Genomic DNA, 23535 nt, shown 5'->3' with positions numbered 1-23535 from the left:
GCTGGAGACCTGCTTTTCCTGGAGTCCCACACAATGCTGCAGCCTTCCAGCCTCAGAGGACCAGGACAGTCACTGAGGGCAGATGTGCCACCAGGTAACAGAGCAAAGCCAAGCCTCGGCAGGGCAGTCCAGGGCATAATGTGCTGCTGGGAGCCCTGCATGGCGCACAAGTTCAGAGGGCACTGGGTACTGAGCTGGAACTTGCCACAGGCTCTGGGAATGAAGAAACCAGACTCATTCCTCCTGTTACATCCATGCAGAGTGGCCACTGCATCCCTGCTGTGCATTTGGTGCATCCCTGTGTACCCAGCGCATCCCTGCAGCCAGTACATCCCTGTTGTATGTCCAGTCCGCCCCTCACCCACTGCTTCCTTGCTGTGCATCCAGTGCATCTCTACTGTGCATTCAGTGCACTCTGCACCCCGTGCATCCATTCTGTGCAACAGTGCATCTACGCTGTGCATCCAGTGTGCCCATGCACCCCGTGTATCCGTGCTGTGAGTGCGCTCGTGTCTGTCGCAGCAACAGCCCCCTGTTCCATCTGCATCTCCTGGGGGGCGCTGCTCGCCCTGACAACCCCAAAATGCACAAGTCCAGTGAGTCGATGTGAAGATCTCCAGGGCCTGGCTTATGGGTGTGCCCCCCAAACAGGCTGTGCACAGCAAGTGGGCTTCCCGGGATGCTCCGGGAAGGACCCTGGGAGCTGGAGAACTCGTCGCATGTCCTGCGCCCGGGGCCCGGGGGTGAGGGCAGGGGTGGCAGAAGGAGGCTCTGCAAGGATGGGGAGTCTGGGACGACACTCAAGGTGTCTCTGTGGGACCCTATCCGTGGGCGGAGGATCACGCGAGACGTCCCTGGGAACTGCCTCGGTGGCCCCCAGTGCTTCGGGGGCGGACAGTGCCCAGCACAGCCCCACACTTCCCGCAGCCCCCGCAGCTCCGCTGCGGCCCGAGGGCGGCTCCGGTGCGGCGGGGGCGGGGCGTTCCCGCCCTCCGCGGCGGCGCGTCCCGCCCCGCCCCGCGCTGCGCCGCTCCCGCCGCACGGCGGGCAGGAGCGGGCAGGGCGGGCAGGCAGCAGGCAGGGCGGGCAGGGTTGCGGGCAGCGGCCGCTGTGGCGTGGGGCCTCGCCCGGTAGACGGCGGCGGAACGGAGCGGGCAGAGCAGAGGTGAGCCGGAGGAGTGCGGGGGGCGCGGGGGTGCGGGGCTGGGCAGCCCCAGGTGCGGTGCTGTGCCTGCGGGGGAGAGGCGGGCAGGTTGCGGGCAGGGCTGCAGCCCCACCGCCGGGAAAGCTGTTCCAAGCCGGGCCTCCCCTTCCCGGCACCGGCGCATTCCGCACCGTGTCCTGCCGGGATGCTCCCGCCGGGGCGCGGCTCCCAACGGGGGTCCGATGGCATAGGGTGTGGGTAGGACCGCGCTTCCACCCGCCAAGGAGCAGAGCGGAGTGCGGGGAAGCAGCAGAGGCAGCCGGGTCCTTAGGGCAGGATGAGCCGGCCCCGGGGATCCGTAGCCCCGAGCTGCTGTAACACATTGAACTGCCGGCCTGCGATTTGAGGGAGATGATTTACATTAGAGGGAGAATTGGAGAGAGCCAGGAACAACTTGGAATGGGTCCTCGCATATTTCTGTGGTTATTTTTGGAGTACTGTCATATGGCAGTAGGTGGGCTCTAGAGGTATCCTTGAGCTCAGCATTTTCTCCATAGGCTGGTTACCCGGGAGATCGTACTAGAAGACCTGCGTGGCCCTTTCCCCATCAGTGGTTTCTGTATTTCCTATCTCTTTTTCTCTGGCTGTTTCTCGGGATATTGTTCCCCTTTACTGTGCCCAGCCCTCAGACTGTCACGGTGGGAACCCTCCTGTGGGCAAACAATGGTCAGGGTGTGCATGGCTGGATAGTCACAATGTGCTGCAGGCGATAGCAAAGCTATATTTGATTCATCTGTGGATGGTGTGAGGTGACTCCTGATCAGCTGGTTCTCCATTGCTGTAGATGAGGTGTGGCTTCTCCAGCATCCTCAGAGAGATCAGCCCATGCATAAGCCTCTTCCTGCACTTAGCTGGCACTTTCCCTCCAGCTTTCTCATGCTAGACTTGTCCAAAGGGATTTTTGCTTCCAAACCGGTGGAGATGTGGGAAGCACATTGTTACACGGTCTGCTCTTGAGGAGTCTCTGCATCCTTTTGTGTCCCACGGGAGGACTCTTGGTGTCAGGCGCCTGGGACCACGGCTGTGAAGGCTGGAGAGCTGCTCTACTGGCCTTCAGCTGTATGTCCTTGTTGCCATCACATGAGTTTGGAACTGAGGGAAGGTCGGCTGGGTTTGGGCAATGGTCCTTGAAGAAGGGAATTGCTCTTTAATTCTGTTGGTTTAGAGTCTGGTTTGGTAGGCATGAAGCCTGTCTATGGGGGGCTCCCCAGGGTGCTCTCCATGAGGACCCATCTCTGTTGTGTGCAGGGATGCAGGGCATGGTCTGGAAGCCGTGGCTTGGTCCTGGCTGTTGTAGCACATGTCCAGAGTGTTCCTCCCTACAAAGGGATAAAGCTCCGTGTTTGGAGTCAAGGACCATGGTGTGGCCATCCCTTGATGGGGCGTGAGCCGCCTCCCCCACACAGCCCCGCTGAGAGGAGAGTATTCTCATCTCTTCTCCTCTTGGCCCGGGGATGGGGCAATGTCAACTGCTTTAGCCAGGATTTCAGCTGGTGACACCGCCATAAAAGCAGCAGTTGCTGTTTCCAGGAGAGCCCTGGGCAGGGCTGTGGAACACAGAGCCTGTGTTTGTGCTGGGGTAAGCTGGCTTTGGCTGCAGGGGGCGGGTTCTTCTCTTGCTGCTTTGGTGTCTTGTTGATGCTGTGCCTAGAACTGTACAGGATTTTTTATTTTTATCAATTTCTGAGAAATGAGCATTTTCCAAATCTCTTAGGTTTTGGTTTGGAGGAAGCATCTAGAAAGGGTTTTTGAAGTCCAGTGTTGTTTTTCTGGGCTTAAAGACATGAGTGGAGCAGAGAGCCCATGTTCCTGGCATTTGGAAGGGGAAGGTTTTGGTAAATCCCCTGTCCAGTGCAGACATGGAGCATGCTGGGCCCCCTTTCCTGGGCTGCTGCCGTGGTTGCCACCACCATAACAACCTTTCAGAGTAAGTGTCTTCTGGTGTGTGTTTTCTGTGTGGCCAAGAGGGGTGGCTGGGTCAGCTGAAGGAGTCACTGCAGTGTAGAATGGGGAAAATCGTAGAAGTCAATTTTCTTCCCCCAGGCAGTTATCTCCCTGATAAGCTCTGGGTGATGACCTTGGTCCTGGTGAGGAGCTGGATCTCTCATTGATTTACAGAATAATGTTTTGGGCTTTCTGCCGGCAGCACCAAGCCCTTGTCCCGTGAGTGACTCCAGCATCACTCCAGGCTGCCTGCCTTCCTCCTTGCTCCAGCACTGCTGAGGACTTCTGCTTTCCTAGAGGAGGCTTTCAGAGACAGACAGACCAGTCAGGTGCCTGACTAATTTTGTCCCTAAAAGGAGAAATCTTTCCCATAACTAATTAGGATTTCTAAATTAGGAAGCCACAGAGAATGACCTGTTCATTAAAGGGCAGGGAGTGAGCTTGGCTGGTCCCAGGCTTGCTCCGAGCTTCCTGCTCAGACTCGCAGACATCACTTGAGTGTCCTTTGCCTTAATTCTCTTTGGCCATGGACTTGGGATGTTTCCCTGCTGCCTTGGGCACAGTGCCATGGTGCCAGAGTGACAGCTGGGATGCCGATGGGGAAGCAAGTGTGTGCAAAGAAATGGGCTGAGTATTGGGCTTAAGCTTTGCACAGAGCAGCATGGGAGGCTGTAACGCCTGTGTATAGTAGACTTTCATGGGGTACCTGCCACTTGGAGGTCTAAGTTGAGCCTGGAACTCTGTTTTAAGCAGAGATGGCAAAGAAGAAACACAGAACAGTGGCAGTTCCTGAGTCCCTGGATTCTGGAAGCTCCTGTGCAGCTACAAATACCTGACTCTCATACGGGCACCTAAAATGTGCTTGCGCTGAGGCTGTGACAGTGACGGCTGCATGGCTTATTGTTCTCATTACAGCAGTCGGTGGCTCTGAGTCAGCAGGTTTGGATTTGTCGGAGCTGGGGTGGTTGCACCGAGGAAGTCTGTGCGGGTCTGTGGTGCTTAGTGAAGGGTCTGGCCCTGATTCTCTCCTTCTGTCAGGGGTCGTTGGCTTTGAGCCTGGACCCACAGTCACTGTTGGCTTATGCTGTCGCTTGAACCTGGAAGGGGTTGTATGTGTGGAAGCTGGAGAAGAGTCTCCCTTGGGAACTCCTTCCCAGCCCCTGCCCTGTGCTTCTTGAGTCTATAAAGTCTAGCATCACTGCTGCTGGTGAGGCACCATGCTGACCTGTCCAGTCCTTCATCATCACCTTGACTGAATTACAGGTGGTGGAAAGGATGGTGGAAAGAGACTGTCTGATGGAGGAGGCATGTTGCAGTATTTCCTTAAGCCTGAAGATCCATCCTTTCTCTCTTTCCAGCCCTTGGGTGGATGTTTGTGGGTTGTCCAGGACCTACGAGTGCCTTAAAGTGAAGAGTGGGAGATCTGAGCAGCCATGTCCTTCACCATGGGAGCAGTGTCTGCTTTCTGCAGCATGTCTCCTGTCCGCACAGTGTGTCCCTGGTACAGAGCAGGGTGCTGGGCCCAGCCTCCATGGATGTCCCCTGTCTTGGATGACAGCTGCTTCCTCCGCCCTGCCTTGCTCCAAGGAGGTGAACTGTTTGGGGGTGCGTGGTGGCACGGAATCATGGGTTTGGGTTGGAAGGGACCTTAAAGCTCATCTCATTCCAATCCCACTGCCACGGGCAGGGACACCTTCCACTAGCCCAGGTTGCTCCATGCCCCATCCAACCTGGCCTTGGACACTTCCAGGGATAGGGCAGCCACAGCTCCTCTGGGCAACCTGTGCCAGGATCTCCCCACCCTCACAGGGAAGAACTTCTCCCTAATATCTAATCCCAAGACAAGCTGTTGGGCTGAAGTTTTGTATGACTGGGACAGGAGTCAAAGTTTGCTCTCCTTGCACTTGGCAGGGAGCTGTGGGACTGTGTGGAAAGGGTCAGACATGTACTGGGAGAAGCAGACATGGGTGATTTGGTACAAATTCTCATGTCTGCTTGTCCCAATACACACCTGAGGGGGCTCTGAATGCAGCTGACAGTACCCTGCCTGGTGTGCACACGCCCATGAACGTGCTCATGTAGACTCCTCAGGGGTGGGAGCAGCAGACAGAGCCTTAAAATCTGGATTATAATGCTCTGGAAGAGGATTTTCTTTTCATCTTCTGCTGATGGTCTGGGTTTTGTCCTCTGTAGGGCAATCCTGGCTCCCGAAGGGGCTTAGCAGTGTCCCAGGCGGGGTCTGCCCTGTGTGGGAGCTGCAGTGTCTGGGGGCAGCTGGCTCTGGGTGCGCAGCATCCCGGGTCCAGCAGGATCACAGTGCCAAGAGGAGACTGGGCTGATTCTTTTGTGCTCAAAACACAAGATAAATGAGGCTGAAGCTGTAGATCTGCAGCTGCCAGCAGGTCAGCAGTTTTGCTTGGGCACTTGGCCTCTTTGTAGTGATGAAATGAGGTAGCAGGTTGGTCCATCCCCCGTTCAGAGACCAGCCCTCTGCCCACCAGCTGTAACTGGACCCTGTGGCCATCTCAGTACACTGAGATGTCCCTGATGCCTCCTCAGTCTCAATGCTCCTTTGCAAGGTGCTGGCGATGGGGTGGAAACCAGGAGCAGGTGCTGTGCTAGTGTAAAGCTCATCCTGCGTCTGAGATGATGCTGAATGAGGATTCACAGCCAGGCCCTGCTGCCAGGTTCCTCCCACCGACTCCTTCCTCCCTCTGCTCCTACTAACCCACTGCCAGGGCCCCTCGCTGCCTGGCAGCAACAGAGATGTCTGCTGGTATCCTTCCCTGAGCATCAGATGGAGAGGAAAACACAGGGTGGAGTCAGCTCTCGCACAAAGGAAATGTTGAGGTATCATTTCTGCCTTCGATGCATTTTTTAGGTGGCTGGGGAGAGATTAAACAGGATCTTAACACGTTCGCAGCCCCCTTCCCACCTCGTTTTCCTGTGAATCTGTTGCTGTCGTGGTATCTTTCAGATGATATTTTTAGCTTTGCCTTTTCCTTTTTCTGCCTCCTCTCCTCGTATCAGGCTTTTGCAGGGAAACACGTTTCTATGGGAGAGCAGAATGAGCCATTTCATGAGACATTTTGTTATGGGCAGAAGGGCCGGGAAATCTGATTGTGTGTTTGAAATGACACATCCCCCTTTGTAATCAGCTAATCGGACTTGTCAGGGCGAGTGCCAGCAGCGAGGCCAGGCCGGAGGCGGCTGCAGGGTGGGAGGGGGATGGACCAGCCTTTCGCATCCTCCTCAGGCCCATCCACAGGGGACCATCACCCAGGTGGCCACATGTGAAGGACACCTGCAGGTTTTTCCCCTTAATGATCCTATGGGAAGCACTACTCTGTGCATAAGAGAAGCAACTGGATTTTCCAATTAGGTGTACTATGGATCTGGCAGTGTTTGTGCCGGCAGAAGCCTTGCAGAGCACAGGGTGGTGTAGTACCTGATAGAACTTTGGGGATCTGCTTTAATGGTGCTGACAGGGGCATAGCAAGGGTCTCAAGGTGGGAGAGGGGTGGTCGTACAGTTGGGTCTGCTGCTCGCTGACCGTTTTTGACAAGGTGCCGTTTTTTGACAAGGATGCAAACCTAAAGTTGATGGTGAACTTTGGTGGGGGAAAATTCCAGCCTGAATTCTCAGCAGTGTTTCCCTTTAGGAGATTTACTGCAAGTCCTGATAGATGAAGGTCCCGTGGAGTGAACTGGCCAGAACAAGAGAAACCTCCTGTGAGGACTGATCTGGCTCTGGGTATGTGCATCCGTATGTGGGGCAGGGGCTGTTACCTCTGCCAAATCATTGGAACTGTTCTTCAGGGAACCAAAGAATGTTTTCCAGTGCTATGGTATGGTAGCATGGCATCTCTGGACGTGTCCAGGGCCAGGTTGAACTGGGCTTTGAGCAACCCGGTCTAGTGGAAGGTGTCTAGTGGAAGGCTGTGGAACAAGATGAACTTTAAGGTCCCTTTCAACTCACGCCATCCTATGATTCTATATGATGATTATAAATCCCTGTTGGTCACCTTGGTCTCATGTGTGACCTATCTGTAAGAAATGCAGGTGACTTCAGGTGACTGTGGGAAGTACCACAGGATGCAGAGAAGATGCAGCTGCCCATGCTGTGTTTTGGGAGCATTATCTGCCCCCTCAGTATTGCTGTAAGAGCTTTGGAGCTCAGTCTCACCCTGGTGCGCTGCTGCTGGCTGTGGGTGTGGGCAGGGCAGCCTGGAAGCCCATGGTGGTGTGGTCTATGGGCCTCTCCTGCTGGGCACTGGGTGGGCTGTTCCCTCTCGGCTCACTGAGCTGCTGTGATGCTGAGTGGGCAAAGCTGTGCGCAGCTGGACTGCTTCTCCATATGTGCTGCTGCACTCCCTGCTTCGGGTGTGCTCCTGCTCTGGTGCTCATGTGAAGGGGACAGTGCGAATCCTTGTCCCTTGTTGGACCCATCAGCATGTTTGCAACATGCTGGCCCAGATTTGAGTGAGCTGGGCCAGTGCAGGGCTCCCTCCTAAGCCCAGCCAGCAGCTGAGCTGGCCCATGGTGCCAGCTGGGCTCTGCCCTGGGCACAGACTGGAGCCTTTATCTGGCTGCTGCCATGTCCCAGCGCCTATTCCCCAGCCAGCACTCACACTGACCCATCAGGACCAGGCTGGATGATTGTGATGATGATGTTGTGACAATGTAGGTCACTGTGGGATGTTTTCGAGCCTGGGGCAGTGTCTGTGGCTGCGATGGTGTACTCACTGGCCTGGTGCTGGCAAAGCTGCGTGGCAGGAGGTCAGGATACAATTCAGCATGGATTTTCCCTTGCAGGAGTGTGATGGGGAGCTACTGTTTGCAGGCAGAAGTGAGCAGGGTTGGGGAAGGTCTTGCTCCCACTGCCTGTATTCTCAGAACACTTCATTAATGATACTAATTGATGTCTATAGCTTGGAACCTGCCATAATACAGTCAGTCCCAGTGAATGCTGCTCACTCAGGGAAGCCACAGTCAGTGGCTGATGGAGAACACAAGGGCTTTGTGTGACAGCATCAACACAGGCAGGTTGGGGAGTGTCGAGTGCGACTGCCCTGCCTTTGGTGGCTGCATCCTCTATCCTCCCTTGCAGGAGGAACAGGGTGCAGGCTTGGGAGCCCCAGGTGTCATACCTCTTCTTCTGGGTCTGTGGAAAGCTGGCTGCTTTTGTACCTGGCTGTGAACCTGCCTGCCCATCTCTGCTTGGCTTCTGTTGACTCGCCCTTGAGCTGGGATAGGAGAAAGCTGAGCTTACAAACCTGAGAGCAGCACAGAGTACCCACAGAAATTGCTGGGCTTGACAGAGAAGGAGCAGGGCCACAGAGGCCAAAGGAGGGAGAGAGCTCCACAGATCCTTGTGTGTCTGGCCAGAGCCCACAGGGGAGCTGCCCAGCTGTGGGTCAGTTGCTGATGTTGCCATGCTGTGTGGGGACTTGGTCCACATGGAAAGTGGAGCAGCTTTTGTGCCTCTTTGGGAAAGCTGCTGTGGGTCAGTGTCAGGGCAGGCTGTTGGCCACACACAGCTGTTGTTTGCTTGTGGAGAGTGAAAGGATTTTTCTGAAGCCGTGGGAGAGGTGGGAGCTTTGCATAGGTGTGTCATCCTGCCTGCTTTGCTTCTGCACTGGTGGGAGGCTGGGCCTTGCCTGTCCAAGTATGTTTGAAAATTAAACCTTGGAAAAGTGGGAGGTATCCCTGCTGTGCTGTGAGACCGTGCTTCCTCTTCCATGTCACTGTAGTGCCTGCTGGGCAGATTCTTCTCTCCTGTTAGATGCAGTTGTCATATAAAAAGTGGCCCTGAAAATGCTGTTGCAGGATGGGGGCTGTTCCTGTTCAAACTGCTCATTTTCCTCCTGGTGTGCCAGACCCGCCAGTGACTCCATGGATGAGGGATTGGGACTGCCTTGTGTAGGTCCCGCATCACTGACCTGCATCATTGCCTGCAGCCAAAGCCCTGCTGACCAGATGTTACCCTTGGTGTCACTGTGGAGGCCATGTCATGAGCCAGAGGGATGGGTGACAATGAGGTGGTACAAATGGCCTGAAAGGAGAACACTTGGGTCACACCCAGGGGATCAGTGTCACTTCTTGGAGGTGTGTTGGCTCTGCAGCACTGCTGTAGTAAATATTTGCTTTTATCCTGGAATGAACAGAGCTGGCCTTCACATCAGGCTCTTGGAGAGCAAAATGACATCTGACACGATCTTGAGCTTCCATTCTCCAGCAAGGAGATCTGTATGGAATTTAAACACAGTGCTCGAGCTAGGCAGGCACCCTCTTGTGACAGCTGTAGCTGTCCTTCTGAGAACTTGCTATCATCTTCTTTTTAACCAAATCTGATTTCTTCTTTGCAGGTTCTGAATTGTGCCTGAACCGAGCACTGAGAGCAGCCCCCGGAAGCAGCGTGAGTTTATCCTGAAAGCTTTTGTTCTCCTTTCCAGATCCCAGATGAGGCTGAGTGGGTTTTGCAGTGTAGAACGGGGTGCTCAGCATGGAGGCTTGTCTGCCAGGAACCCCCAGCAGGACTGGAAATCTAGCCTGCTCCCACCAAAGCACCACACTGCTGGGCTTGGGCTTCTGGCTTTGTGTTGGGATTGTTTTCTGGTTTAGTTGGAACTTGGGCCCCTTTGCTAACAGAAAGGCTCCTATGGGCTGCCCAACTCCTTGTCCACTGATGGAGCGGCTTTGGGATATTACTCGTGGTGTTGAGTTTCCATGCTCTAGGTTTCCATGCCATCTTTTGTATGGAGGATCTGAGGAAGGCAGTGTGTTTAAAAACTAGCTATGGTGTTCTGCTGGCTCAGGGCTCAGGTCCTTGGGCTCATGAGGCTGGGCACAGCTGGCGTGAGTTGCCTCTGGCACTACTGGGCAGCTGGGAGCAAAGTACAGGAGAGGTCTGAGCTGCAGGATTAAATAGCTGTGATGCCTGAAAGAGTTAAGGGCTTGTGGTCCAGGCTTTCTCAGAGGCCCCACGGTTCTTCTGGCTGGAAGGGCTGCTCTACTCCAGGGCCCCACTGCACAGCACGGTGACATCCATGTGAAACCAGATGTGAGGAGCTGCTTCTGTGCATCCTGCAGCCAGTGTGGGGCTAGTGATGGTTGGGAGGACAAGGTCTGGCTTTTGCTTTTGCTGTCTGACCTGTGAGGTGAGCCTGGGCAGAGCTATACTCCAGTATGATGCTTGCCCAGGACTGAGATGGGAGCACGGTTTCATCATCTAAAAGCGGGGAATGAGGAACTCCATAGCTGCACTCTGCTGTCCTGGCTCTTTCCCAGGCAACAGGGCCATGTGGCAGTGGAACCCTGCTGCCCGTGGGTTTGGCTCCTGCCCACATGAGGCAGTGGGTGCAAGTTCTTCCCCCAGAGGGTGGTCAAGCACTGGAACAGGTTCCACAGGGCAGTGGTCATGTCATGGCCCCAAGCCTGACAGAGTGTAAGGAGCATTTGGGCAACGCTTTCAGGCACATGGTGGGATTGTTGGGGTTGTCCCTGTGCAGGGCCAGGAGCTGGACTCAGTGATCCTTTTGGGTCCCTTCCCACTCAGGAGATTCTGTGACTCTGTGGGCACAGATGCAGATAGGGGATCCACGTCCCTGCTGAGGGCTGTGATAGGCTGCTGTGATGGGCTCCTCAGGGCTAGAGGTGTCTCTGACTCTGAACAGGGCAGGTCCTCATGTTTTATGAGCAGTTTCTCACCATCTGGTGTCTCACCAGCTCTCCTCCTCCAGGCATTTTGTGCATCCAGTGAGATGCCAACTCCACCCTGGAGTGCATGTCTGTGGGGAGAGTAAGGAGAGTGACTGGGTTTCCTCTCCTGTCTCTGTATGCTGAAGAGTTTGGGTGCTGGATGACCAGTTTTGGAATTGGTTGAGGCAGAGGTGCAGGCCCAACTTCAGTGGTGGATTACATGTGCTCCTGCATTGCTGTGTGCCTCAGTTTCCCTGCAGGATAGGGTCAGGGTGCTGTGGGCTCCATGCTGGGGCTCAGCACGAGGAACACTGCATGGGAGGCTGGGCACCAGCCACCGCTGACGTGGCAGTGTTCGGCTCCTGGGTGATACCCTGCAGGAAGCTCTGCCCTTACATGGGGATGCAAGTCCCCGTTGCAGTTCCCCACACTGGGGTGGCATGAGGAGCAGGAGGACATGTGCCACCTCTGCAGTGAGCCCTTGCTTTTGCTGTTGGCCTTGGTGCCCCAGGTGTAGCTGGGGGCAGTGGCCTAGGTCTGTGTCTTTGGTTTCATGATTTCCCCTTTCATCTTGTGAGCTGGTGCTGGGGACTTGGGGCAGCTGTAGCACAGCAGAGCTACTCTGTGTCTGTGCATTCCAGGTAGGCTCACCCAGCCTGTGCCAGTCACCCGCAGGTCCCAACTCCCTAGCAAGTCTTGGCAAGCAGATCCTTCCCAGCACACCCCAGGCCAGCTGCTGCTGTGTGCCGAGGGAGGTGTCCCCCTGCTTCCTGAAAGATTGGTGACACTTTGGTCACGGCACAGTGATTGTGCTGGCAATGAGCTTCTCCTTTCTCTGTATTCCTTCAGCTCCATCACAGCTGATGCTGTATCCTACTTCCTGGGTGTCTGGAAGGGCTTGCTGCTGGGATCGGGTAGGCAGCAGTGAAGGGAAAGGGGTGGTTCCTTGGGAGGTTGCTCAAAAGAGGTGGTCATCCCTCACTTGGACTGATGGTTGTTGTAGGTCTCTTCCAATGAAACTACTCTGTCCTCCTCAAAACTGGTGACAAGGTGTGATCATTACCCTGGGGAACATGGCTCTTCATACTTTGGACCCAAACAGGTCCCTCCTGGGACTGCAGAGCAGAAGAAGATGACTGTGGGAAGAGCCCTTGGCCCTTTGGAAGGAAAGAGATGATGGGAGAAGGCCAAGCCTGTGCCTGAGCTGGGCTTTCTTTGGGGGCTCCCCTTCATCCAGGTGCTCTTCACCTCCTCAAGCTCCTCTCCTCTTCCAACACACTGCTTCCCAGGGTGTTCTTGCACAGAGAGCAGCTGATCTCTCCTGGCTGCCACATCCCAGCACAGGGTGGCTGAACCCCTGGTCTCTGCCTTGCTCTGAGGGCAGTGGCTGCTGAGGCAGCAGAGGACCTGCAATAGGATGGGAGCAGCTCACTACTGTCACCAGTGGAGGAAGAGCATTCCCTGGTGGTGGGTGGTCCGTGTGATCTGCCACACCCCTGCCTGCTCGTGTATCTGAGGTGCCCTGCTGATGCCCCGTGGTGGTCAGTGGGAGCTGTGTTCACAAAGCCTTTGGTTCAGTCTCCCTCCTCTGCTGCACCAGAACATTCCGGGGCTCTGCTCCAGTGCTGTCCCTGTGTGAGGGTTGGAGTAGGAGGAGAGGGATGTTCTGCACTGCTGGTGGTGGTCCCAGGGTCTCCCTGGAGAACCTGGTCTCTACCTGGGCTGACTGCTCCACTTGGCTATGGCACCTCTTGGACAGCCCCTTCCCCATCCCAAAAAGCACAGGAGGCCAGCAGGGCAGGGCCAACTCTTGGGCACAACTACCCTGTCCCCAGGCAGAGCTCCTAGCACTGTCAAGATGTGTCACTGAGGTGGCTTAGCCCCAAAGCTCTGTTTGTGGGCAGTTTCTAATGGCTGCAAAGTGCAGGTGGGCACAGAGCAGCTGCTGGGGTGCCTCCCCAGCACCTTGGGCAAGATTAGATTTTTATTAAAAAAATTGGCCCAAGGCACTGCACAGATCACCTTAGGCCTGAAAAACACTGTCAGTCTGTTTCATGGAGTAGTTGAGAAGATGAAGCTGTTCTGTGCTCCGTGCCCCCCACCCCCACAGAGCGGTGGGACCCCAGCAGGGGGTGGGAGCTGGCAGTGCTGCTTATAAGGTACTGGGGCAGTGCCCTGCCTGTCCCCCACCCTGCCTTGGGGATGCTGGTGCACTTTCCTCTTGATTTGGGGCCCATCATGGCTGCAAGACATGCCTTGGTCAATGAGCCTTGCTCTGTTCCATCCCAGCTGCTTTGGCTGGGGCTGAGCAAACAGGTTTGTGATATGTGGCAGTGTGTGCCCTGAAGGCTGGTGGGAGCTCCCTCAAACTTGGGAAAGGCTGGCTGCTGGACAAACACCCTGCTTGCCTTGGCTGATCCTTTTAACCTCTTCTGCATCACACCACTTAGGAGCTGAGCTTCCCCCATGCTGTGTCATGGTGGGGTGAGCTGGGGTGCCCACCCATCTCTGACACCTCTGCCCAGCTGTTGGAGGCTCCTCTTTCCAGAGCCGTGCTGGGATCTTGCCCCACCTTTGACACGCAGGGCTATCTGCTTGGGCAACAGGAGATGGGGCTTTCCAGGGAAGGTGCAGCTTTGTTGCTCTGATGACCACAAGCTCCCCCAAGTCCTCAGCAAATCTCAGAGTGACGGAGACCTCTGTTCCCATGTCAGGTAACACCCCTCTCCCACCAGTGCTTTTGGCCAAGAGTATGAAGGGCTGGGATGGGCTCCTTCCTTGCTAGACTGGTGATTCCACTGGGGCTGGATGGAAAGGAAGAGCTATCTGTTCTTAGATCCCTGTGGAGGACTTGCCACCTGGGACTGGTGTTTCAACAGCTTTTTTGGCACAGCAGGACCCAAGGGATTTGAAGCTGTAGGCAGCATCTGAGCAGACATGGTGTGGGCTGGGGACCTGCATGACTTGCTCCCAAGGGTAATGCACAGGCTGGGCCATGTTCAGGAGAGCACCTGGCCCTGGTGCAGGTATGCTCTGGGCCACCATCTTCCAACAGCCGGGTACTGGTGGTGGCACCTCTCTGGGCTTCTTCCAGCCAATTTTCTTGACACCCCTTGCTGCTCTCTTCTTTATTCTGTGACAAATTTTCCTATCTTGGCTTTCCTCTCTGTTGCTGAAGGGGTTGAACGGTGTTTGGGCCACTTCCCATCCTCAGCAGCCTGAAGAACAGGTGCCAAGCACTGCTTGGTAGGAGCCAAGCAGGTTCTGCTCCCCTCATTGCAGCTGAAGGGTGCAGGTCTTGGGTACCAGGGCTTACCTTCCTCTTGGTGCCTCCCTAGGGGATATTCAGTCTGGAGGGGTCAGGTGTTTGTCATGCCTCTGTGCACAGCATCTCAGGCTCCTGAAAGTGTCCTCAGCATGGCTGGTGCTTGCTCAGGGACCTCTGGGCTGGTTCTTCATGGAGCCATATGCTGCCCTGGAATTCCAGTCTTGGCTTTTGTCCTTCCCCCTCTGTACAGCAGGCAGGATGCTTGGTGGGGTGATGGGGATGCTGGCGAGGCATTGGAGGGAGCTCTGTACTGCAGTGAGGAGTTTTGGGAGCCTCTGAGGCCACTGTACTTGCTGGATGGAGAGTGATGTTGGGTCTCACTGCCACTGTTGTCACCTGGAGATGCTTGTCCAGCTCCTGTGTGCATGTAGTTATTCAAGGTAGCTGGCACTGAGATAGTGTTGTCACTCCACATGTGGCTGCTCCACAGGTCCCACTTTCCTCCAGCCAAAAGGCTAGTGTTTCTCAGTACACCCAGTGGTGGTGGTGGTGGTGGTGGTAGGCAGGGTGAGCAGGAGCACTGCTACTTCCCAGGACTCTGGTGTGATGCTTCTTGTTCCTCACTGCAAGGTTATGTTTAATGATGAATTTTGGATGGAAAATTTGGAATGGATGAATTTGGGAGGATGAGGGAAGGAGAGGGCTGCCATAATCCTGCTACAGATTGAGCATGGCTTTTGTGCAGAAGCCTGCTCGGCTGCAAGTGAGAAGGCCAGTAGCCGGGTTGCCAGGGAGACAGAGACGTTGATGAGGCAGATGCTGCAGCCATTGCGGGCAGTTTGTGTCCCACCCTTTTGCCGCCACCAGTAACAGTCCCAGTGACAGTCCCTGACTTGTTGGAGGGGACACAGTGCTGAGCCATGTGTGTGCTGCCCTGTCCCAAGGGGCCTTGATGATGGAGCACCCTCACCATTGGCTCCTGGTGGTTGTGGCTGCAGCAGTGGGTGCCCTGAGGCTGGGGCAGGCTGGGTCGAGTTGGATGGATGTGGATGCTTCAGCAGTGGATTAGGGGTCCATGCTTCAGAGCCATGTTCAAGTAGGTCCCCCTTGTGCTGGTCCCAGTGGGATGATGCTGTCTGGGGGGTAGGTGGCCTTGCCACCACTTAGCTCATCCACCTGGTGACTGAGATGGGCAGCTCCATCTCTGTGAACAGTCCAGGCTACTCTCCTCCTCTGGAAGGGACCCATCATAGACCATCTTCAGGTCTCTGAGGAATGACCAGGAACTGATAAGCAGAGGCACACAGGGATGTACCAGCCCAGGATTGTGGGCGATGTGTTGCCTCTCTTCCAGGGCTACAGTCCTGCCTGTGTCCCCACATGGCCATCACCCATCCAGTAGCTCTTCCGGGCAAGACCACCATGCTCCTTTCCTTCACACCCAGCATCCCCTGGGCATCCCCTGGCAGCTGCCCCCTCTCTTCCTCCTAGTTGCAGGAGGAGCATCCTGCCCACCATCTGAAAGCCACATGGGAAGTGGTGAACATCCATCGGGATGGCTACGAGGTGTAAGAGGCATCTTGTTCCCCTCATATGGTGGTGACAGCACTGAAGCCTCGTGCTCCTGGGAGCTGTGATGTCACTATTCTATGCTCAGCAGCCCTGCTGCCAGGCTAGGCTGGGCAGGACAGAGGGCTCAGCCTGGGTTCGACCTGGCTGAGCCTGGAGACACCACTGGCTTTGTGTCCCCTGTCCTGGCTGAGGCTTTCCCAAATCAGCTGGGAGGCCAGGAGCCATGCCATCCTCTGTCCAGGTTTTCTTGGCCTGGTCCATGGTCCAGGACCTCCTGGACACAAATTATTCTGTTAGGTAGTGCTGTAGTGGGGCCAGCCCAGCTGTGGGATCCCAACTCCCAGCCCGGCTGTGGTGATTGGATCTCAGCTCCTAGGCTGGCTGTGGTGCTGGGGGTCCCTGTTCCCAGTATGGGCCTGGGTGCAGCACCCTGTTTTTTGGGAGCAGGGCTTTGTGCTCAGGGTGTCTGGGTTAGGACCTTCCTCTCAAAGCTGGAGGCTCTGCCCACCTTGGGGCTTTGCTCACCTGGAGCTCTGCCCTTGGGTGGGGTGGGAAGGAGGGGCTTTGCTCAGGTTTCTTTTTGTTTCCCATTCATTTATTTATTTATTTTTAAGCTTCTTCTGCAGCCCTTCTTTCTGTTGTCATTTAATTGCCCAAGTTCCCTGAATATTTGTCACCTGCCTGGGGGTAGAATTTGAGACACATCAAAGGTAACTGAGCTTCTCCAGGCAATGAGAGAACATCCTTTGGGAGCTGGGGAGAGATTAAACAGCCAAGAAAAACAACTACTCTGCTTAGGATTGTCCAGGAGGTAAAATGGAAAGGTTGGGGGAGGGGGAGGGACAACCAGCAATATTTGCTTCCCAGAAAATGTCTGCCCAGTGCCTGGGAGGAGACTGATGTGGTGGGTCCCTCCAGGGGGGAGGCCTAGCGGGTTCTGGATGGGGGAACATGAGGCTGGAGCAGCTCTGCAGTGGGAACTGAGTGTCTCTGTTCATCTCTCCCAGTTGACCCTGGAATGGGTTTGTCCAACTGTTTGTCAGAATTGTGTCTGTGCATTGTCTAAATGACTCAGCTTCCTGCCACCCCGCTGGCAGGGCTGAGACCTGGGCCAGGGATGAAAGGGACTCCAATGAAGTGTCCAACCTGGTGTCACACTTGGGCTGGAGTCCTGTCTGGGGTCAGTGTGGGCAGATGTGTGGGGAGGTAGGAACGGTCTCGCACCCACCTGGCTGCCTGTGGGCACTGGGTGCTGCTACCAGGGCTGCTGGGGGCTGCCTCCACACAAAGGATGAATCAGACTTGAACTGCCAGTTAAAAAGTGAAAAAAAAGGAATTTTCAGCTTTGTCTTTGAGAGTAACACAAAGCAAATGGAATAAATGCCAAACAGTGGCATTGTTCTTAGTGTCAGGACTGGATCAAGGCAGCGCTTGGAGAGGGGTCAGCACCTCTGTCTCTGGCAGAAGCCAGTGCTGGCTGCATGTCGTGCACCACTGTGAGCCTTGGCAGAGCAGTCTGCCAGGCTCCTGGTGGCTGCCCTGGACCTGCTTGGGCCTGTGACCAGCCCCCTGAGCCCTGTTGAACCCTCATTCAAAGAAGAATGCGTTTCTGGGGTTTTTTTCTTTGGTTTAAAATCCCTATGGCAGTAGTCATTTTGTAGCATAAAATATCTTACAAAAAGAAACCAGACAAAAACCCCTCCACCTAAGATATTCTCCTCCACTTCACTGAAAAACCTTTGGTTTTGATGGTGCTGGTGAGTGAGCTGACATGGGATGCTGTGCCCCAGCATCCAGTGCGTCAATACACCAGCAGGGAATGTCTCCCCTGCTGTCAGCATGGCCCTGGGAATGCAAGGGAAGCTGGGAACTTTTGGGGAGCAGCCTCTGGAGACCCAACTGCAGGTATTTCAGGCTCCTTTCATGCACAGGGTCACTGCCAGCAGTGCCAAGGTGTAAGGGGGCTGTTACCAGAGTGGGAAACTCATGGAAGCCCCTCCACTTTTTTAACGAGGCCTTGGGGCAGTGTGTTGGTGGGTGCATTGATTTCTCGCAGCGCTGTTGATTAGTTAGATTTTGGGGTGCCAAGTCAAAGGGAGAGTTTGGTTTTATTCTCTAGCTCTGACCTGTGAGAGGTCAGACCTCTGCTAGGGACACCAGTGCTGGGAATAGTTTAAAGAAGCCTCAGAAGGTCTATTTCCCAGGTATGATTTTCCGTGGTTATTATGGCAATTTCCTGCTCCTCTTTCCAGTCAGGCAATCTGTCTTCCCTTGGAAGTGAGATGAGCAGCAGCATAAATTGCAGGCAGTATCCAAAAAGGTGTTTGCAAGAGCAATTCTCTTTGCTGAGCTCCTGCCTGTTTCACTTATTGATCTGTTGCTCTTCTTCCTGCGAACTTGTGACATTTTCTTCCCTGGAAAGAAATTTTGAGATGTTTGGAGGGATTTTCCCAGGCATATTGGCCTCTGTCAGTTAGTTGGGAAGCAACAGTGATGCTGAGGCTTGTGATTTGCCCTTTGCAGCTCAGGGACTTGCAGGAGGAAGCCAGGTGTGAAGGATGATGCTGACCAGAGCCCAGGGAGGGCTCAGACACATGTCTCTGGGAAAGCAGGTTGTGTGGTGCTGGGGGAGAGCCCTTCTGCCCTTCCAACATGGGGTTACAGCACTGATGGATGAGGAAAGAGCAACCGATGTCATCTACCCGGACTTGTGTGAGGGATTGGACACTGTTCTGCGTGGCATCCATGTCTCTAAACTGAAGACACGGATTTGACAGATGGGCAACTTGGTGGATAAGGAATTGGTTGGGTGGTCACACTGAAAGGGTTGTAGTCAAGGGCTCAATGTCCAGGTGGAGCTCAGTGGCAAGTGATGTCCTCAGGAGTCAGTGTTGGCACCGGTGCTGTCTGATTCTCTGTTGGTGACACGGGCAGTGGGATCGATGCGCCCTTGGCCAGTTTGCCGATGACACGGAGCTGTGGGGGCGGTCACAGGCTGGAGGGAAGGCACTTGGGCAGGCCAACAGGTTCAACAAGGCCAAGGGCAAGCTCCTGCGTTGGGGCAATCCCAAGCACAAATACAGGCTGGGAGGAGAGTGGATTGAGGGCAGCCCTGAGGAGATGCACTTGGGGAGGCTGATGGATGAGAGGCTGGACAGGACCCAGCCATTCTGTCCCTCTGCTCTGCTTTGGTGAGACCCCACCTGGAGCAGTAGGACGTGGAGCTGTTAGAGTGAGTCCAAAGGAGGCTAATAAGATGCTCCAGGGGCTGGAGCACTTCTGCAATGGAAACATGCTGTCCAGCCTGGAGAAGAGAAGACTCCAGCAGGACCTTAGAGTCCCTTCCAGTGCCTGAAGGGGCTCCAAGAGAGCTGGAGAGGGACTTTGGACAAGGGCCTGGAGTGACAGGACAAGGGGGAATGACTTCCCAGAATGCCAGAGATTTAGACTGGATATTGGAAAGAAATTCTTCTGTGTGAGGGTGGTGAGGCCCTGGCACAGGTTGCCCAGAGAAGCTGTGGCTGCCCCATGCCTGGAAGTGTTCAAGGCCAGGTTGGAGGGGGCTTGGAGCAACCTGGTCTAGTGGAAGGTGTCCCTGCCCGTGGCAGAGGGGTGGAACTGAATGATGTTTAAGGTCCTTTCCAACCCAAACCATTCTGGGATTCTATGCTCATTCCCAGTCAGCTGGGCTGGCTGCTTGAGGTGTGCTCAAATGGCATGAAGGCATTTCCATGTGTCCTTTTCCTTTCCCTGTCTAGCACTTATCAGCCTGTGAAAGCAGCAGTTGGACCTGGAGTGGGAGGTCTTTCTCATCTAAAAGCATTGCTCCCTTTCCTGAAGGCCTTTGTTCCGAGGTGGGCCTGGGGCTGAGCCATGGGGCCCAGTGGGGAGCAGGGACAGACTGAGCGGAGCACATCCCCGGTGGAACCAGGTTCCAGTGCTTTAGTGGGAAGGGGGTAGCTGGTGGGTACTAGGTAGTGGTTTCTGGGCTCATGTCTGCTGCCAGAGCTGATACAGCAGAGCTGGTGCTGCTGGCAGGGACATGAGGGCGAGGTGGCTCCTGCGGGATGCTGGTCGCTAAGCAACCAGCAGAGGTGGAGCTTTCTGGGTACCATTCCCAGCACATCACTGCCTGCATTGCTTCCTGAACCGCTCCTTGCCTGCTCCAGCATTGCCCACATCCTCCCAGGCAGTGTAATGGGAGCTCCTACTGCCTGCACCACACCGTCCTGGGGCAGAAGAGCACCCTAGGGTATCTCTGGGTATCGCAAACCTTGATTTGGAGTTTCTCTGCCCAAGATCACCAACACTTTTCCCTGAGGAAGGAAGGTGTCTTGAAGCTCTGTTGACTCTTGTTTGAGGCTTCTACCTCAGCGCTGCTTTTCTGCCTTGTTCTGGGAAGAAGGGCCAAAAGTGGGAGCCTCAAGGCTCCTGCACCCTGAGACTCCCTGCAGCTGGGCTGGGAGCTGTGGGTGTGGCTGTGGAATGCTGTGGGAGCCTGTTTCCCCTCCGGGGCAGTTGTGCTGTTGAAGCCTGGATGCCTTTGGTCCTCCTTAGGCAGTGGCTATGTTGGGACAGGGATGTTGAGGCTAATATGGGAGGGCTGGGTGGTGCAGAAGGGTTTGGGGAAGTGCCAATGGCTGCACTGCTCATGTGTCCCTGCTTGGAGCTGTCCCTCAGGGCAACCGCAACCCTGTCTGGGTATGTTGTGGTCTTGGGTCCTGTTTCTTTATGACTTTCCCAAGGATAGGTGTTCATAAGGCACTTGGAGAGTCCTTGGTTCAGATGACATCCCACAGCAAGGGAAGGTGGCTGCTTGGGGGCTGGCGGACAGGGAGGTTGCTCTGTGTGGTGGCTTAAAACCTTCAGTGCCTCCACAGGGCTGGTTCATCATGTACCATTGCATTGGAGGATGTTGAGCGCTGAGTGTTGAGCAACCTACTCTACAAGGCCTTCTCCTGTCCAACCAGTGCTTCTTGCTGGACTTTGCTGGAAGAGCTGAAGCCCCAGATGCAGCATAGGATCATAAATCTCTCCACTCCTGGTGTGCTCCTAACTCTGCATTCCTTTTGAAAGGTCGGTGTTCGTCTGGAGGAGGCACATTCCTGGCTTTACAGGGCTGCCTGGAGTGACAGAGGCGACAAGCTGGGCAGCCTTTTTCTGTGCAAGAAGCCTCAGTGGACTTCCAGACCTGCCTGGGTTCTCTCCCAGAGCAATGCGCTGTATGATTTCAGGCACAGGGGCTGCTGTCAGATCCTGCCATGAGGATCTGTCCTTGATGCGCCTGTTGCTCCTGAGTGGCAGAGCTGCCACACTGCTGGTGAGATCCTGTGGTCTGGGATGAGTTTTGGGGTCCCTGTGAACCTGCAGGCTGGTATGGCTGTACTGGCAAAAAGGTGCTGCATGGCAGTGTCCCCAGTCAGGGAGGGGACTGGTGAGCAGCAGGGATGGCTCTCAGGGAACCAAGGCTCTACCTGGGAGCAGGGGATGGTTTTCCACCACTGGTGACAGGGAGACACTTCTGCTTGTACTACCGAGTGGGTGTCACAGGGAAGGAGCTGAAGTGTGAGGCAATTGGACTGAAAATGGAGAGCTCTGGAATAGCATCAGCCCCATGGCACCTCCTGGGACTCCGAAGTTGCTGCCCTGGCTGAGCTGGGCAGGTGCAGGCAAGGCCCTGGCGGTGCTGAGGGCATCAATAAGGCTTGGCTTCTTTAGGGCAATGCAGGTGAGACTGGAGGGACCCATGGGTGCCAGGCAAGGTGGAGAAGTCCCCTGAGCACTAAGCAGGCAGGTTGTGCTCTGCCCTGAGGATGATGTTGCGGCACCCAGGCTCAGTGGTGGCACGTGACATGCTGTGGCAGTGCTGCTGGTCCCATCCCATGTGCTCCAGGGGAGCCTGTGGGTGCAGGGAGAGAAACCAGGGGACAGGGGGACTGGAAGCTGCAGCGTGCACTGGCTCTTTCATCTCACAGTCGCATGGTGTCTGGGCTGCCCTTCCATGTGGAGAGGCACAGGCTGTTAGCAGGGGCTGAATCACTGCTCTCCTGGCTCACCTGCTACGAGATCTTGCTTTCCTCGTTAGTGAGGTTGTGGAAGGTGTTTCTTGGCTTCCAAGGAGTCACAGCAACTTATTCCTGAACCTATTTACTCAGCTGGGGCGCGTCATTCAAAACCTTGTTCAAAATGGCCCCAAATTTCCTAGGTCTTGCAAAAGGACTGTGTCCTGCTGTGCAAAGGGGAGCAGGAAGGAGAATGCTCCGCCTTTGCATTCTGGCAGGCTTGGAGGAGGAGGAGGCACCTCAGTTCTGTCCCCTTGGGATACAGCAGAGGTCATGCTCCTCTTCCCTGTTTTTTCCTGGTGCCAAAAGGGCTGGGGCCAGAGCGCAGCGGGAGCAAACTGGAAGGAGGGTTGGGTCTCTCAGGACAGACTCTGCCTCAGCTGCTCTCGGTGCTGCCAGCTGAGCTAAGGGGTGGTGAGTTGCCATCTCTGCCTGACTCCAGGCTAACTCAAGGGACAACTCCCTGTCAACTTGTTGGCTTCTTTTTTCCCCCTCCAACTTTCTCCTGATTCATTTTTGACATGTGGCACAATGCCTCTGGAGCCACAGGGATTCTGATCTCAACTCCCAGGGTGTAGTTTTGTGAAATAAGCTCAGGCTACTTTATTAACTCTGGAGCAGGGGATGGCACCGTGGGCAGCAGGTCACTGTCCATCCCCCACAGGAGATGCCAGGGGACCACAGAGCATTTGTGAAGAGAGGCACTTTGCTGCCTGTCAGCTGTGTGTGCAGAAGGCCAGCATCCTGCTCTGGGGTCAGATGTCTCTGCGATGCCTGACTTGGGCATGATGAGCAAGCAGATGTCTGGGCTGTTGGCAACTGCTGACATAATATAAATACATAATTGCCCAAACAAGGATTGAACACTTGTCAGTTAAGGCTGAACTGGCTGCAGCAGAGCAGCTTCACCAGCCCCACACGCAGGGAGGTGGGATAGCCTCACACTGCCGGCTCCTTCCATGTGGTGGATTCCAAAGCTTGTGGAGGTGTTACACAGGACCACTGCACTCATTTGAGTGTGTTCCCACAGGATCATCCCATCTTTGGTGTCTTTGCTTTCCTTTTTTTCCCGAGTTGACCCAATTCTTCACTGGGCAGCTCCAGCCTGGCTGTCATACTCTGTGTCAATGATGAGCCACTGTCTGCTTCAGTGGTGCTCAGTGGCTGCCTCAGCCCTGGATTTGGCTCCTTTTCACCAGCTTGGCATCCATTGGGAACTCCAGGTCTGGTCAGTGGAGCTAAACACACCAGCTCAACCGCCTGAGCTTGCCAGGCTGGCTTGGGGCTGGAGAGCAACCACCTGTTTGGACAAAAGTGTCTGAAGTCACTATCAAAGCTCTACAGTGAATTAAGGGACTCTCCCCAGGAACGGACTGTTCCAGACAGCCTGGATGAGCCCTTCCTGTCCTCCATGGCCAGGCAGGCTCTGGACTAGGCCCATCACCTGTGCAAGAGGGACAGGAGTGAATGTGTCTCTGCTAAAAACAGCCTCCCATGGTCAGTCCACTGGCAGGTTCAGACCTCATTGCTCTTCCCTACTTTAATTACAGAATCATTAAGGTTGGAAAAGACCTCCAAGATCATCAAGTTCAATCTTTGACTGATCACCACCTTGTCACCCAGCCCAGAGCACTGAGTGCTGCGTCCAGTCATTCCTTGAACACCTCCAAGGATGGTAACTCCACTACTTCCCTGGGCAGGCCCTTTCCAATGCCTGACCACCCTTTCTATGAAGAAATTCTTTATGGAATGTTCAACCTGATGTTCAACCTGAACCTCCGATGG

General features: G+C 55.1%; 1 protein-coding gene across 17 annotated transcripts in view; it reads left to right on the top strand.

Annotated features, from left to right (window-relative positions):
- Positions 1-1014: 1014 nt before the first annotated feature.
- Positions 1015-23535, top strand: part of EPB41L1 (erythrocyte membrane protein band 4.1 like 1) — a 68362-nt gene continuing 45841 nt past the window's right edge. For 8 of the 17 annotated variants that reach the window (XM_064674445.1, XM_064674447.1, XM_064674450.1 and 5 more), the window contains exons 1-2: positions 1015-1165; positions 9516-9565. The gene's annotated coding sequence lies outside the window, so the exon portion shown is untranslated. The remainder of the gene's footprint in view (positions 1166-9515; positions 9566-23535) is intronic. The other 9 variants (XM_064674457.1, XM_064674456.1, XM_064674460.1 and 6 more) reach the window with 2 other exon arrangements.

The sequence above is a fragment of the Pseudopipra pipra genome, chromosome 17, assembly GCF_036250125.1.
Source record: "Pseudopipra pipra isolate bDixPip1 chromosome 17, bDixPip1.hap1, whole genome shotgun sequence".
Lineage (NCBI taxonomy): Eukaryota > Metazoa > Chordata > Aves > Passeriformes > Pipridae > Pseudopipra > Pseudopipra pipra.
The sequence above is the reverse complement of the archived record's forward strand: the minus strand, read 5'-3'. Positions and strand labels throughout refer to the sequence as shown.